The following is a 15,179-nucleotide window of genomic DNA, read 5'->3' as shown; positions in this document are numbered from 1 at the left end:
ATTCATCAGTTAAGACATCCTTCCACTTTACGTCTGCATGAGTCATAGGTTTAGTAGCAGCATGGCGATCCGCAGCAGAGCGACCATGTGCATCCAACATTAAGAAATTTAGAGTAAACAAAGCTAAAGAAAGTTGTTCTTTTGGCGTTCGGCTGCTAGCAATTCCCTCTTTCTGTTTTTGTAGAAGCTCTTTTAAGGTATGATGTGCTCTTTCCACAATGCCTTGACCCTGGGGATTGTATGGTAATCTAGTAGTATGACTTACCTGCATTGTCTGGCAAAATGCCTGAAAGGACTTTGCAGTGTAGGCAGGCCTGTTGTCTGTCTTGAGACTATCAGGCTTTCCCCAGGCTGCCCACGCCTCTAAGCAATGACTAATAACATTAGGAGCCTTTTCACCAGTCATCAGAGTGGCATGTATAATACCGGAACAGGTATCAACAGAAACATGAGCATATTTTAAATTTCCAAATTGAGATATGTGTGTGACATCCATCTGCCAAAGTTTTAGTGGAATCAGACCATGAGGGTTAATCCCCACCTGAGGAGGGTGGTGAAACTGAACACAATTCTGGCAACGTAACACCACATCGCGAGCTGCAGCTCTAGAGATTTTAAATTTTTGTTGAAGAGTGAAAGCAGGAACATGAAACTTTTGATGAAATTCTCTAGCGAGATCAATTGGAGCTGCATGAAAAATAAATTCTTTACGAGTACTAGCATCCACCAGGGCGTTATTACTGGCCATGGGACCAGGAAAATTAGTATGAGCTCGAATATGTTGTATGAAAAATTTATTCTTTCTGGCCCAAATCAATTTTTGTAATTCTAAAAGAATTTGACATACAGTACTAGTCGACCTAATTGGCCCTGCAATTTCAAGTGAGCGCACAGCGTTAACTACATAAGCAGAATCAGAAATTAAATTAAAAGAATCATGAAATCTTTTAAACACTTCCAATACAATTTTACATTCTGTAATTTGGGGGGTGCCTGGACTGTATTGAATTAATACTGGTTCTTGAGAATCAACCATATAGGCACCTACACATGTTTTGGAGCCATCTGTATAAATATCTAACGCTCCAGACAAAGGCTCTGAGGCAGTGACCTTAGGAAAGATCACTGGATGTTCAGTAAAAAATTGTAGCAAAGGATCCTTAGGATAATGATTGTCAAACTCTCCATCAAAACTACAGCATAATATGGCCCAATCATCTATCAGAGCACACAATGTTTCCACCTGAGTTGCAGTATATGGTACAATAATTTTCTTGGGTAAAATACCAAAATGCTGAATACAAGATTTAACACCTAACATAGCAAGCTGTGCAACAGCAGAAGGATAATATTCAAGGGTCTTATTTGGAGAAATATGAGGATAAATCCACAGAAGTGGTCCTTGTTGCCATAGCACTCCTGTAGGCTGACAACAGGTTCTCAGTATATACAAAAGGAGATCCTCCTTTTCCTTATACCTTCTTAGCATTGCCTTTTCCAATCTTTCCTCTACTTTCCTTAAGGATAATCGTGCTTCCTTGGTTAAAGCACGGGGTGAAGTAAGCTGAGAATCCCCTTTCAGGATCTCATAGAGTGGCTGTAACTCTACATTGGGCACATTAATATAGGGTTGAATCCAATTTATGCTTCTTAGTAATTTCTGAAATTCACTTAATGTTTTTAAATGAACTTTTTGTAATTCAATTTTCTGAGGGGAAATACTATTAGAAGTAACTTTTGTTCCTAAATATTCCCCCATTTGTCCCATCTGAACCTTTTCAGATGCTATGAACAATTGATTATCTTCAAGCACGTTAACCATTTCCACATAGGCCGCTTTTAAGGTGTCACAATCTTTTGTGGAAAGCAATATATCATCCATAAAATATATTATTCTTAATTTTGGAAATTGGTCACGTACAGGCTGTAAGGCTTGTCCTACATATAGCTGACACATAGTAGGGCTATTAGCCATACCTTGAGGCAAGACCACCCACTGATAGTGCTTATCAGGCTCTTCATTATTCATAGAAGGCAAAGTAAATGCAAATCGTACGCTATCTTGTGGGGCAAGAGGGATGGAAAAAAAGCAATCTTTAATATCAATAATAATAATAGGCCAACCAGCAGGAATACTAGAGAGCAATGGTAAACCTCTTTGTATGGGACCCATTATTTGCATCTGAGAATTGATAGCTCTTTTTTTTTCCTTTTTTTTCTTTTATTTATTTATTTTTTATTAACTTGAGTATTTCTTATATACATTTCGAGTGTTATTCCCTTTCTCAGTTTCCGGGCAAACATCCCCCTCCCCCCCTTCCTTATGGGTGTTCAGCTTCCCATCATCCCCCCATTGCCGCCCTCCCCCCAACAATCTAGTTCACTGGGGGTTCAGTCTTAGCAGGACCCAGGGCTTCCCCTTCCACTGGTGCTCTTACTAGGATATTCATTGCTACCTATGAGGGCAGAGTCCAGGGTCAGTCCATGTATGGTCTTTAGATAGTGGCTTAGTCCCTGGAAGCTCTGGTTGCTTGGCATTGTTTTACATATGAGGTCTCAAGCCCCTTCAAGCTCTTCCAGTTCTTTCTCTGATTCCTTCAACGGGGGTCCTGTTCTCAGTTCAGTGCTTTGCTTCTGGTATTCGCCTCTGTATTTGCTGTATTCTGGCTGTGTCTCTCAGGAGCGATCTACATCCGGCTCCTGTCGGCCTGCACTTCTTTGCTTCATCCATCTTGTCTAATTGGATGGCTGTATATGTATGGGACACATGTGGGGCAGGCTCTGAATGGGTGTTCCTTCTGTGTCTGTTTTAATCTTTGCCTCTCTCTTCCCTGCCAAGGGTATTCTTGTTCCCCTTTTAAAGAAGGAGTGAAGCATTCACATTTTGATCATCCGTCTTAGTTTCATTTGTTCTAGGCATCTAGGGTAATTCAAGCATTTGGGCTAATAGGCACTTATCAATGAGTGCATACCATGTGTGTTTTTCTGTGATTGGGTTACCTCACTCAGGATGATATTTTCCAGTTCCGACCATTTGCCTACGAATTTCATAAAGTCATTGTTTTTGATAGCTGAGTAATATTCCATTGTGTAGATGTACCACATTTTCTGTATCCATTCCTCTGTTGAAGGGCATCTGGGTTCTTTCCAGCTTCTGGCTATTATAAATAAGGCTGTTATGAACATAGTGGAGCACGTGTCTTTTTTATATGTTGGGGCATCTTTTGGGTATATGCCCAAGAGAGGTATAGCTGGATCCTCACGCAGTTCAATGTCCAATTTCCAGACTGATTTCCAGAATGGTTGTACCAGTCTGCAATCCCACCAACAATGGAGGAGTGTTCCTCTTTTTCCGCATCCTCGCCAGCATCTGCTGTCACCTGAGTTTTTGATCTTAGCCATTCTCACTGGTGTGAGGTGAAATCTCAGGGTTGTTTTGATTTGCATTTCCCTTATGACTAAAGATGTTGAACATTTCTTTAGGTGTTTCTCAGCCATTCGGCATTCCTCAGCTGTGAATTCTTTGTTTAGCTCTGAACCCCATTTTTTAATAGGGTTATTTGTTTCCCTGCGGTCTAACTTCTTGAGTTCTTTGTATATTTTAGATATAAGGCCTCTATCTGTTGTAGGATTGGTAAAGATCTTTTCCCAATCTGTTGGTTGCCGTTTTGTCCTAACCACAGTGTCCTTTGCCTTACAGAAGCTTTGCAGTTTTATGAGATCCCATTTGTCGATTCTTGATCTTAGAGCATAAGTCATTGGTGTTTTGTTCAGGAAATTTTTTCCAGTGCCCATGTGTTCCAGATGCTTCCCTAGTTTTTCTTCTATTAGTTTGAGTGTATCTGGTTTGATGTGGAGGTCCTTGATCCACTTGGACTTAAGCTTTGTACAGGGTGATAAGCATGGATCGATCTGCATTCTTCTACATGTTGACCTTCTATTGAACCAGCACCATTTGCTGAAAATGCTATCTTTTTTCATTTGATGGTTTTGGCTCCTTTGTCAAAAATCAAGTGACCATAGGTGTGTGGGTTCATTTCTGGGTCTTCAATTCTGTTCCATTGGTCTATCTGTCTGTCTCTGTACCAATACCATGCAGTTTTTATCACTATTGCTCTGTCATACTGCTTGAGTTCAGGGATAGTGATGCCCCCTGAAGTCCTTTTATTGTTGAGGATAGTTTTAGCTATCCTGGGTTTTTTGTTATTCCAGATGAATTTGCAAATTGTTCTGTCTAACTCTTTGAAGAATTGGATTGGTATTTTGATGGGGATTGCATTGAATCTGTAGATCGCCTTTGGTAAAATGGCCATTTTTACTATATTAATCCTGCCAATCCATGAGCATGGGAGATCTTTCCATCTTCTGAGGTCTTCTTCAATTTCTTTCTTCAGAGTCTTGAAGTTCTTATTGTACAGATCTTTTACTTGCTTGGTTAAAGTCACACCGAGGTACTTTATATTATTTGGGTCTATTATGATGGGTGTCATTTCCCTAATTTCTTTCTCGGCTTGTTTCTCTTTTGTGTAGAGGAAGGGTACTGATTTATGTGAGTTAATTTTATACCCAGCCAGTTTGCTGAAGTTGTTTATCAGCTTTAGTAGTTCTCTGGTGGAACTTTTGGGATCACTTAAATATACTATCATATCATCTGCAAATAGTGATATTTTGACTTCTTCTTTTCCTATCTGTATCCCCTTGACCTCCTTTTGTTGTCTGATTGCTCTGGCTAGAACTTCAAGAACTATATTGAATAGGTAGGGAGAGAGTGGGCAGCCTTGTTTAGTCCCTGATTTTAGTGGGATTGCTTCAAGTTTCTCTCCATTTAGTTTAATGTTAGCAACTGGTTTGCTGTATATGGCTTTTACTATGTTTAGGTGAATTGATAGCTCTTAGATCATGTAATAATCGCAATTTTCCTGACTTTTTCTTAATAACAAATATAGGTGTATTCCAGGGTGATGTGGATGGCTGTCTATGTCCCAATTGCAGCTGTTCAGACACTAATTCAGCAGCAGCAGTTAATTTTTCAGAGGATAAAGGCCATTGAGGAATCCACACAGGCTCCTATGTTTTCCATGTAATGGGTATGCCTCCCTCAATGGCCCCTAGGAAAAACCCAGACCCGTCCTGTCTCTTTTAGAATTCAGCAGCACTGGGTCAACTTGTCCTTGTAAATATTTTCCTAAACCTTTTCTGGGCATGTAGCCCATTTTTATCATCATATCCTTGGCCTGTGGGGAATACTCATTAGTCAGTCTCATGTCTAGATTTATTAAGACATCTCTGCCCCACAGAGTCACAGGAATGTCTTTAATATAGGGAGTAATCTTTCCAGATCTACCTTCTTCATCCTCCCATGTCAATTCTTTGGAGCTTATTAAAGGAGCCATCTTGTACCCCAGACCATGTAGGGCCTGAGATGATGTTTGCGTGGGCCACCTAGGTGGCCAGTCATGAACAGAGATGATACTACGATCTGCTCCAGTGTCTAACAAACCAAGGAATGACTGTCCCTCCACAGTCAATGTTAACATGGGACAATCACCTAGTTCTAACGAGATAAAGGCAAATCGGGAACCTGTAGATCCCAAGCCCCGTCTCCTCTAATCCTATTTTCTGCAGGAAAGCGCCTATGTAAGCTAGGCAGAAGCAGCAGCTGAGCAATTCTGTCTCCAGGGGAAATAGCAGTAATTCCCTGGGGAGAGGCTGCCAGGACTTTTACTGTGCTGAAATAATCAGGGTCAACTACTCCAGGTACAATTTGCAAACCTTTCGGGGCATAAGAGGAGCGTCCCAACAACAGCCCAACTGTGTCTTTAGAGAGAGGTCCTCTAAAATCTGTATCTATAGGCTGTACTCCAATTTGGGGGGTCAGTACGAGTCTGGTGGTGGAGTGGAGGTCCAGTCCTGTGGAGCCTTTAGTGGCTCTCCTCGGTCCTTCGGGTGGTGAAGAGAAGGCCAAGGCCTCTGTTTGTCCTGTCCTTGCCTGTCTTTCTGTAGAGCCCCATATATTTGAGGGCCCTGGGGACATGGGCCCCGTTGTCCGTTTTTTGGCTGTGTACCACCATATCCTGTTGCTAGAGGGCGACCATCCAAGTCTTTCACAGATCGACATTCACTTGCCCAGTGGTTTCCCTTCCTACAGCGGGGGCACAATCTAGGTTGTGGAGGTCTGTTACTACCCCGTTCCCCACTTCTTTCAGGGCACTGTCTTCTATTGTGCCCTTTACAGCCACATTTGAAGGAGGTATCTGCAGTAACCTTCTTTCTTAATTGTATCATTGCTGCCGCTAGGCCAACATTAGTCAATGGCCCTCCTATTTCCCTACAGACTTTCATCCACAACTCTAAACTTTTATGTTTATATGGTGTTATAGCAGTCCTACATTCTTTTGTACATTGTTCATACACTAGCTGCTTCATAAGAGGCATAGCTGTATCAGGGTCTCCAAAGACCTTGGTAGCAGACTCTACCATGCGGGCTACAAAGTCTGAAAAAGGCTCTGTGGATCCTTGCAGAACCTTGGTAAGGTTCCCAGAGACTGCACCTCTATTAGGCAATGCTTTCCAGGCTTTAATGGCTATTTCATTAATCTGACTATAGACTTGATCTGGATAACCAATCTGGTCCAGAGCAAATCTGCCTATTCCCAATAGCATGTCAGCGTCCCAGTGTCTCTGAGGATCTGCTCCTGAAGCCAGATTAATGGTAGCTTGAATGTTAGCATAATCATACAGGTAAGATTTCCAATCCAAGTATTGACCTGGAGAGAGACAAGCTCTAGCTAAACTCTCCCAATCTCCAGGGGTGAGACAGTATCTGCCAAGAGCCTCAATCTGAGTGATAACAAAAGCTGTGTTGACTCCATAAGTTTTGACTGACTTTGCTAATTGCTTTATTGTCTTAAAGTCAACAGGTTCATGATATCGCTGCCCGTTTGCATCCAGAAAAACTGGAAAACTCAATCCTATCTCTTTCCATACCTCCGGGCAAAAAGAAGTACCTCCTTCAGGCTTTACCATGCGCTTATGTTGAGGGTTATACAGAGGTTGATATAACTGCTTTCTTATCTACTTCTTTGACTTGCTGCCACATAGCGTTGGCATGTGGCCAGTCCGGATAATAGCTCTCTTTCTCATACCGAGCAGCTTCTTCCTCAAGGTCTGCCAAGTCATTATCACTAAGCTCTGAGTCACTAGACATTCCCAAAGTCAATGCCTTTAAAGAGGGATATATCTTATTTGTTTCCTGGTCCTGATTATCCCCTTTTTTCATCTTTGCCTTCTGTTTCTTTTATCTCCCTTTGTTTTCTTTTCTCCCTTCGAGACCTTTTCTCCCTCCGACATGCTTTCTTGTTGCTCTGTAAGGATTCTCTGACCTGTTCTAACAGCTTCCTCACATCGTTTATCTTCTAGGCAGGCACGGACCATTCGCCAGAGCGGCTTTGTCCCTGGTTTAAGCTTGCCCTCTGTTATTTCCCTATCCAGATCTCTTCCTAACTTGTCCCATGCCCGTAAAGTAAGAGACCATGACACTATAAACCATGGAGCACAACGATCACACTCATCAAGAAAACTCAGCAGGATTTTCCTTTTGATTTTAAGCTTACGCTGATCAAGAAGCTCCTGAAGAGCTGACAGGAGCAGGGCGGAGTGTGAGTTTCCCATGCTTTACGAGCTTTTACGATCGATTTACTCGATTTACAAGCAGGGCAGGCTGGCGTGTTTATTTACACACGATCCTGTGGCCCATCACTAGTTGGCTCTTCCCCGCAAACCCCAGACGATGGAAATTCAAACAGTAGCAACACCACAACACACAAAAAAGTAAATGGCAAAAGTGCTAGTCCAACCCACAGAGGATCAAATGAGAAAGACAACATTGCGGTGCTCCACAAACCCTTTTTTCCTCTAAACCAAGGCTCTCACCGTCTCTGTTTACTCCAGAGAACTTTATTGTCCCGTTAGGGAAATTTTATAGTCCCTATTACCCAGGAGCCTTACAGACCTGTGTCCAGGACTATTACAGTCTCTGCTTACCTCCAGAGAACTGGCTGGTCCCTTACCTGGGAGCTTTCTGACTTCACCGTCCTGAGGCTGAAAAGTTCTGAGATCCACACAAGATAAGACTTGGGGTCCCCGTATGGACCACCAGTTGAAGCGCCCACCTTGACCAGCAAGGAAGACACAACACCGTCGGATTCTTCTCAACAGCCTTTATTGCAGGAACACCTAATTGTTAAAACGGGGACCCCAAGGAACAAAGGCACTTGCCTTATATACAAAATAGACTATGGCTGTAAATTTGTCCACTGGGGATTGGTGGAGTATGAAATACCTATTTAGCATGAATATCACCCTGGCCTTGTAGGTGCTGGTGGTATGCCAAAACATGCGCTGTAGGTGTTTACCACAAACGACCACCGGATGTCGGCGCCATCTTTAGCCGCTCCCTACAAATTATCTTGCTTTCTATCAAAAGAATTCATTATGCCAAGTTGGCCTGAAGAAGGAGGCTAGTCTCTTCTGTATTTTATCAGATGTTCATAATCTATATAATCATCATTGATAGTGAGTGAAAGATCTGTTTGGAATTGAAACTGAGTGATGCTGGAGGATGATCCTGAATGCACAATGAGCAGTGGAGGCACCAGAGCCCAGTATGGATGCCTAGCAGCCTACCACATTGAGCAGGCATAGCTCAACCACCTGTACATACACATCTCCTGAGACCTCTCTCCTTAATGGGAGGTGATCGTGTCCACCTAGTACAGCCATGCCCTGGAAGGACAAAAGCTTCCTACAGGAGCTGTGGTGATAACTTCCAGGTTAGAGCATCTGCTGCTCTCTCAGAAGAACCACATGGTCCCTAACAATCATCTACAATGGGGAATGGTATTCCCTCTTTTGGATCATGAGGGAAATGCACTCAGGTGTGGCCCAGACATACATTTAAAAAAAATCCAATGAGTTAAATGATAAAAATAAATATAATCAGCAACAATAAAAAACACAGCATATGAATGGTCAAGGAATACATCACCTATAAAAACATACTTCCCAAAAAGACGTTGACAGTCATTATCTCTGTGGTTTAATACTGATGTTGTATTGTAAGAAAAACTGAGGCACATGGTTCTCGATTAGGATTACTTCTATATTCCTTTGTGAAAGTTGTAATTTTTCCTGCAGCTCTACAGGCATGAGTTTATGTTACTCAATATCTGATGCACACAGTGAATAAGGAATGTGTGTTGTAGACTGATATAGACTAGGATGAACAGAATACATGACAGCAAGGGTACAGTATGTCAGCAATTACATCATAAAGTGTGTGTCCATAAAAAAGTCACATTATCCACACAAAAGACGCTATCACCCTGTGTAGCCCTTGGTGGCTTTGAATTCACTATTTACCCATGCTCCCTGGACCATGCAAAGATCCATATCTAGCTGTCAGTTCTAAGTGTACACGAGGGGAAAGGACCCTTGATTAAGATGGTCTTAAGAGTCAAGAGTTACAAATCAATTTTTATTCATAAAGAGCACAATTTACAAAAACAGGCATAAAATGAACAACTAAAATGATACAAAAATTAAAAAACAGTAACAAGAATATATAACTATGAAACAACAAAAAGAAAACTTCAATGAAAATCATAACCAAAACCATTTCTTAACAGCATTTTCTTAATGAACATTTAGAAACACAGTTGTAGTGCTGTTTCTCCTCTAGGACGTGAGATGTCAAGGCAGCCCCCTCAGTTGTCTCTCAAATGGCGTTGTAGGAATGAGAAAGGAGAAACACCTCAATCAGACAGGCCGGCATACAGATACATAAATTTAGGGTTTCTAGACATTGAGGAAATTAACTGAGAAGAATAATATTCATCCAGAAAGCGTCTTTCACTGTTGAGGGTTGTCCTCAGCAGGGAACTCCTGAGAAAGAAACTCATTCTTCAGGGGGCTGTCTTCCTGGGATACGTCCTATTCCATGTCTCCTGCAGTTTCTGAGACCTGGGAGAAGAAGGCAGCTATTAAGACACTGATTTGATGGGACACGCATACCAGCTCTCAAGTTGCTGCTTTCTGTCCCTTCAGCTGCATTGGACAGACAGCACTGATCTTTTCACTGAAATCATTGCTGATATCTCTGCAGGCTGGGGAACATGACCAGCAACCCTCACAGTACTGTGGGATAACAAGCTGCTCCTCAGACTTCTACCAGTGCAAACCAAGAACGGGGAAATGGGAGGAGACCTAACTGGGTTGCAGGAAGAAAGGAGAAGGCCACATGATACCCAGATCAAAGCCAATGACCAGGACTCATTTGCCATTTGCACTTTGTTCTTATCCCTGCAAGGAGCTTCGAACCATCACATGACCCCTGTATGACCTTTGTCACAGGACTAAGAACTTGTTCCACACTCCTCATAGCATCCAATCTGTGACAGGGAGATGCAGTAATGTGATATGTTATTCCTCTGTCACCATTTCTGGACTGCAGTTTCAAAAAGAGTAGAAAAGTATACTTGTCCATAATTCAGTTTCTGAAAAGTGGTTAACTTCCCAGAATACTTGTGCATAGACAGAACAATGAATAACTACATCACATGAGGTGGGTGACTGATTGGGTGTGGGGAGATTAGAAAGATGATAGGGGAAAGCAAAGATGTATCCAATAGGCAAATGGTATCAGACATTGTTAATCTGCCTCAGCTGCTTGTTCCTACCAAATTTTGCTGGGTCTGGAGGTTGCTGGTCTTCTCCCGTTCTTCTTCATCATTCGGGTTCAACTCAAACAAGTATCGTTATACCTCCTTGCTCTCCTGCTTCAATGTGACCAACTTCTTCTTCATACAGGCCTGGTCCATCAGGAGCCGGCTGTGCAGGTTGCTGGAAACACACTCTGCATAGTAAGATCCTGAAGCCTCTTCCTCCCATTCCAACTGCCAAATCCCACAAACTCCACCAGGACCCAGATACCCATAAAGACTTCATAGAATAAATCTCCATACATGTAAGGCTGCTGCACAAAATGCAAATGGCCAATTCAGGGAAGAATAAATTGTTTCTGTGACCCAAGCAACAATAAGTGTCCATGTCTCTCCAAAAGAACAAGGGATCTACAACTACCCATGAGAGCCCAATGCATGGGGGCAACATCAATTAGTAGCCGGCAAATAACCACAAGAGGACAGTAGAACCAAGGGAAGGTCATGCTAACTATGTGGTCCACACATTGAGCTTTGTTAAACCTGGTATTACCCCAGAGGCCCAGGTCGGCCTAATAACACTCTGATGCCTGAATCAGTATAGTTCTATCCAGAGCCTTCTAAAGATGCATAGACACTGTCTTGATAAGTCACAGTCTCTTATGGAACTGAAACTGAGTCCAAAAGACCCAGGGCACAGTGATATTTAAACAGCAGAAGAGATGGACCCAGAGCTGCAGGCTCTCCAGTCCAGAACAAAGAGAGGCAGGAATGGCCATTCCACAATGATGGGCCCTTCTGACCAGTACTTACCGATAGAAGTTAGTCTCCTTCTTGAGCTCCTGAAATTTCTCACGATGTTCAATGTTGTTAGAAGAAAGCCATCAGAGATACTCCACTTCTTTGTCCTTAGATTAAATCAAGATGATACAATGTGAATCTAGTGGGCTATTTGACCAGACATCTTTCTCCCAACCCCACCTAACTGAGTTCATTGCTTGGCAGAATTCATCCCCCACCATCCTAGATGTTCCTTGATACATTGCTGCCAAGGACCAGGTTTCCTGAGTTTTGTTTTTTATAGAATTGGGTGTAGTCAATCATCGTTGCCCTCTATTATAGATATAGACAAATATCTATAATACCTGACCACACTGTACTTGTGTATACAAGTACATTAGTGGAAATTTCAGCATAACTGAGGAGTGGGAAACCAGCACTGTGTCCTGGCCTTTCTCTGCCCATATCACAGCTCACAGGCGGCTGGGGCAAACCTTGAGTTCCTCTGTAGAAACAGAGTGAGGATGAATGGACACTGAGCAGGCAGAGCAACACAGCTGAGGCTACTCAATTCCAGCAACAAACACATTATTTGTTTCCCATCTTAACAGCTCGTTTTGAGGTCTTGTCCCCATACCTAGCTTAAACCCAGCAATTTTCATACATGCCAGCCTGCTATTTCATATTGTTGCTGTAATACGCCTCCACATCATAGATTCCAAAAAAGAAAAATAAAAATAAACCTGACAGTGAGAAGGGTGATGCTTATCTACATCTAGTGCGTTGGGGGCCCAGGTATGGTCACAAATAATCAGGACACAGGGGATGCAGAGCAAAGGCAGATGCAACTGCATGCAGCTGCAAGCTTATTAATCCTGATATAAGCATGAATATGGATTACCTCACTTTCCCTTTTGGCAAGATATAATAAGATCGTTATTCCCATGATACCAGGAACAACTGAGGCAAGAGTAGGCAAAGAAGTGAGACTAAGCAAAGGTTCTTCTTAAAATATCTGTATAGCAAACCACTCCTCTTCCTAGTATCACAATATACTTGTCATAATGCAGAGAGCCACTTCCACAAAAATAGGACATAGTACAACATAGTGTAAGGTAAAGTGAGAAAAGACATTTTCTTCTCAAGGGCAGCATTCCAGCACCTGCTTGCATCTCTCAGTCGTCTTTCCTTGATCCTGTCTGGGAAGTGTATCTCAGTGACTCCACAATTTCTTTCTTTGTTCTTTTGTTTTAAAAGTAACACTTTCTATAACATAGGTCAATGTCCTTGAAGGGGTTTAATCGTGCAAAAAGTAAGCAATATAATATATAATGTATGCAACCTTTAATGAGTGTATCTATTTTCTTAGGGGTATTATTCAGATACCTTCCAAGTTCTGGATTTAACTTTGGTAATTGTTATCTGTCTAGAAAATCAACAATATCCAATAAACATTTCAGTTTTCTGGTGTAAAGTCCTCGTGAGTAAGAACTAATGATTTTGGAATTTGCTTTGTGTCTATTGTTATGTCCCTCATTTCATTTCTGATTTTTAATTTATGTATTGTCTCTTTGTGCATTGTTAGTTTGAGGAAGGGGTTGTCTCTCTTGTGGATCTTCTCCAAAAAGAAGAAGAAGAAGAAGAAGAAGAAGAAGAAGAAGAAGAAGAAGAAGAAGAAGAAGAAGAAGAAGAAGAAGAAGAAAAGAAGAAAAGATAGCTCTTGCTTTCCTTGACTTTGTATTTTTCTCTTTGTTTCTAAAGGCTTGCTTTCAACCCTGAGTTTATTTCCTTCCATCAAATCCCACCAGACTCTCTATGGGATGAGGCTTTGCCTCACTTGGTAACAGCAACATGGAATAAATGAAGCTTCTGCTGATCCCTGTTGTGGTGTTGCACATCACAATCTCACTGAAAACCATGCATAGCCTGGTTTTAGGCTCTATTAAAGCAGCCCACTATTTCAGTGTTCCCTGCAAGGTGCCATGGAACAGTAGTAACATAATTCTGCATGTACATCGACAGGTTTCTCCACGGTCTTCTGGGTCATTTGATAAAAGTTTATAGTGAGTTCATGGATGAACACACACACACACACACACACACACACACACACACACACTTTACTATCATAGTGCACATTCTTTGTACACCAAGAATAAAGTGAGTGTTACTGAAAATGCACCAATAATGCAGTCAAAGAAGGCAGCTGTGGGGAAGCTGGGGCTTAGAGTTACTTAAAAGACCGGATGCAGATTCTCCTTTTATTGGAGGAGAAACTTGATAGACAATGTGGTTCTTTATTTTCTTTCTCTAGAGCACACAGGACTAGGGTGGCAGCTAGGGCTTTGAGTGTGTTCGGCAAGTGCTGTATCACTGAATTAAATCCTATGGCTGGAACCCTATTAATCGTCTACAACAATTACAGGGCAGGCTGGATGACGACACTCAGCTGACATTGTGGACATCTCAAGACAGTCACTAACAATGGCTGACACACTTGTCTGGAGACTGGAAATGTTTCTCTATCTTGGAGAGGAAAGAAGGACCCTCCAACTACACTGTCCTCTAAGGAAGGTTATTCAGGTGAGGGATGACATGGACTGTTTTGTCTCATGTCACACATGTCAGTAGAAAATATCCTCTGCAAATAGTGATATTTTGACTTCTTCTTTTCCAATCTGTATCCCCTTGACCTCCTTTTGTTGTCTGATTGCTCTGGTTAGAACTTCAAGAAATATATTGAATAAGTAGGGAGAGAGTGGGCAGCCTTGTCTAGTCCCTGATTTGAGAGGGATTGCTTCAAGTTTCTCTCCATTTAGTTTAATGTTAGCTACTGGTTTGCTGTATATGGCTTTTCCTATGTTTAGGTATGGGCCTTGAATTCCTACTCTCCAGGACTTTTATCATGAAGGGGTGTTGAATTTTGTCAAATGCTTTTTCAGCATCTAATGAAATGATCATGCGGTTTTTTCTTTTAGTTTGTTTATATAATGTATTACTTGATGGTTTTCATTATATTAAACAATCTCTGCATGCCTGGGATGAAGCCTACTTGATCATGGCGGATGATTGTTTTGATGTGCTCTTGGATTTGGTTTGCTAGAATTTTATTGAGTATTTTTGCGTTGATATTCATAAGGGAAATTGGTCTGAAGTTCTCTTTCTTTGTTGGGTCTTTTTGTCGTTTAGGTATAAGAGTAATTGTGGCTTCATAGAAGGAATTCAGTAGTGCTCCATCTGTTAAAATTTTGTGGAATAGTTTGGATAGTATTGGTATGAGGTCTTCTAGGTCTGATATAATCTTGCACTTAACCCATCTGGACCTGGGCTCTTTTGGTTGGGAGACCTTTAATGACTGCTTCTATTTCGTTAGGAGTTATGGGGTTGTTTAAATGGTTTATCTGTTCCTGATTTAACTTCAGTACCTGGTATCTGTCTAGGAAATTCTTCATTTCCTGCAGATTTCAAGTTTTCTTGAATATAGGCTTTTGTAGTAGGATCTGATGATTTTTCGAATTTTCTCTGAATCTGTAGTTATGTCTCCCTTTTCATTTCTGATTTTGTTAATTTGGACACACTCTCTGTGTCCTCTCATTAGTCTGGCTAAAGGTTTATCTATCTTGTTGACTTTCTGAAAGAACCAACTTTTGGTTCTGTTGATTCTTTCTATGGTCCTTTTTG

General features: G+C 41.6%; 2 protein-coding genes and 1 long non-coding RNA gene across 3 annotated transcripts in view; 1 reads left to right on the top strand and 2 right to left on the bottom strand.

Annotated features, from left to right (window-relative positions):
• The window catches only part of LOC134483321 (disks large homolog 5-like), a 115,657-nt gene that overhangs the window by 29,697 nt on the left and 70,781 nt on the right, over positions 1-15,179 (bottom strand). The window lies entirely within an intron of this gene.
• Positions 1-15,179, top strand: part of Ervk-21l3 (endogenous retrovirus group K member 21 Env polyprotein-like 3) — a 58,039-nt gene that overhangs the window by 27,321 nt on the left and 15,539 nt on the right. The window contains exon 3 of the mRNA XM_087596646.1: positions 13,924-14,081. The gene's annotated coding sequence lies outside the window, so the exon portion shown is untranslated. The remainder of the gene's footprint in view (positions 1-13,923; positions 14,082-15,179) is intronic.
• The window catches only part of LOC134483318 (igE-binding protein-like), a 32,176-nt gene continuing 26,518 nt past the window's right edge, over positions 9,522-15,179 (bottom strand). The window contains exons 3-4 of the long non-coding RNA XR_015644002.1: positions 10,737-11,626; positions 9,522-10,020 (exon numbers count right to left, since the gene is read on the bottom strand). This is a non-coding gene — a long non-coding RNA (igE-binding protein-like). The remainder of the gene's footprint in view (positions 10,021-10,736; positions 11,627-15,179) is intronic.

The sequence above is a fragment of the Rattus norvegicus genome, chromosome 19 (genome assembly GCF_021556685.1).
Source record: "Rattus norvegicus strain SHRSP/BbbUtx chromosome 19, alternate assembly SHRSP_T2T, whole genome shotgun sequence".
NCBI lineage: Eukaryota > Metazoa > Chordata > Mammalia > Rodentia > Muridae > Rattus > Rattus norvegicus.
The sequence above is the reverse complement of the archived record's forward strand: the minus strand, read 5'-3'. Positions and strand labels throughout refer to the sequence as shown.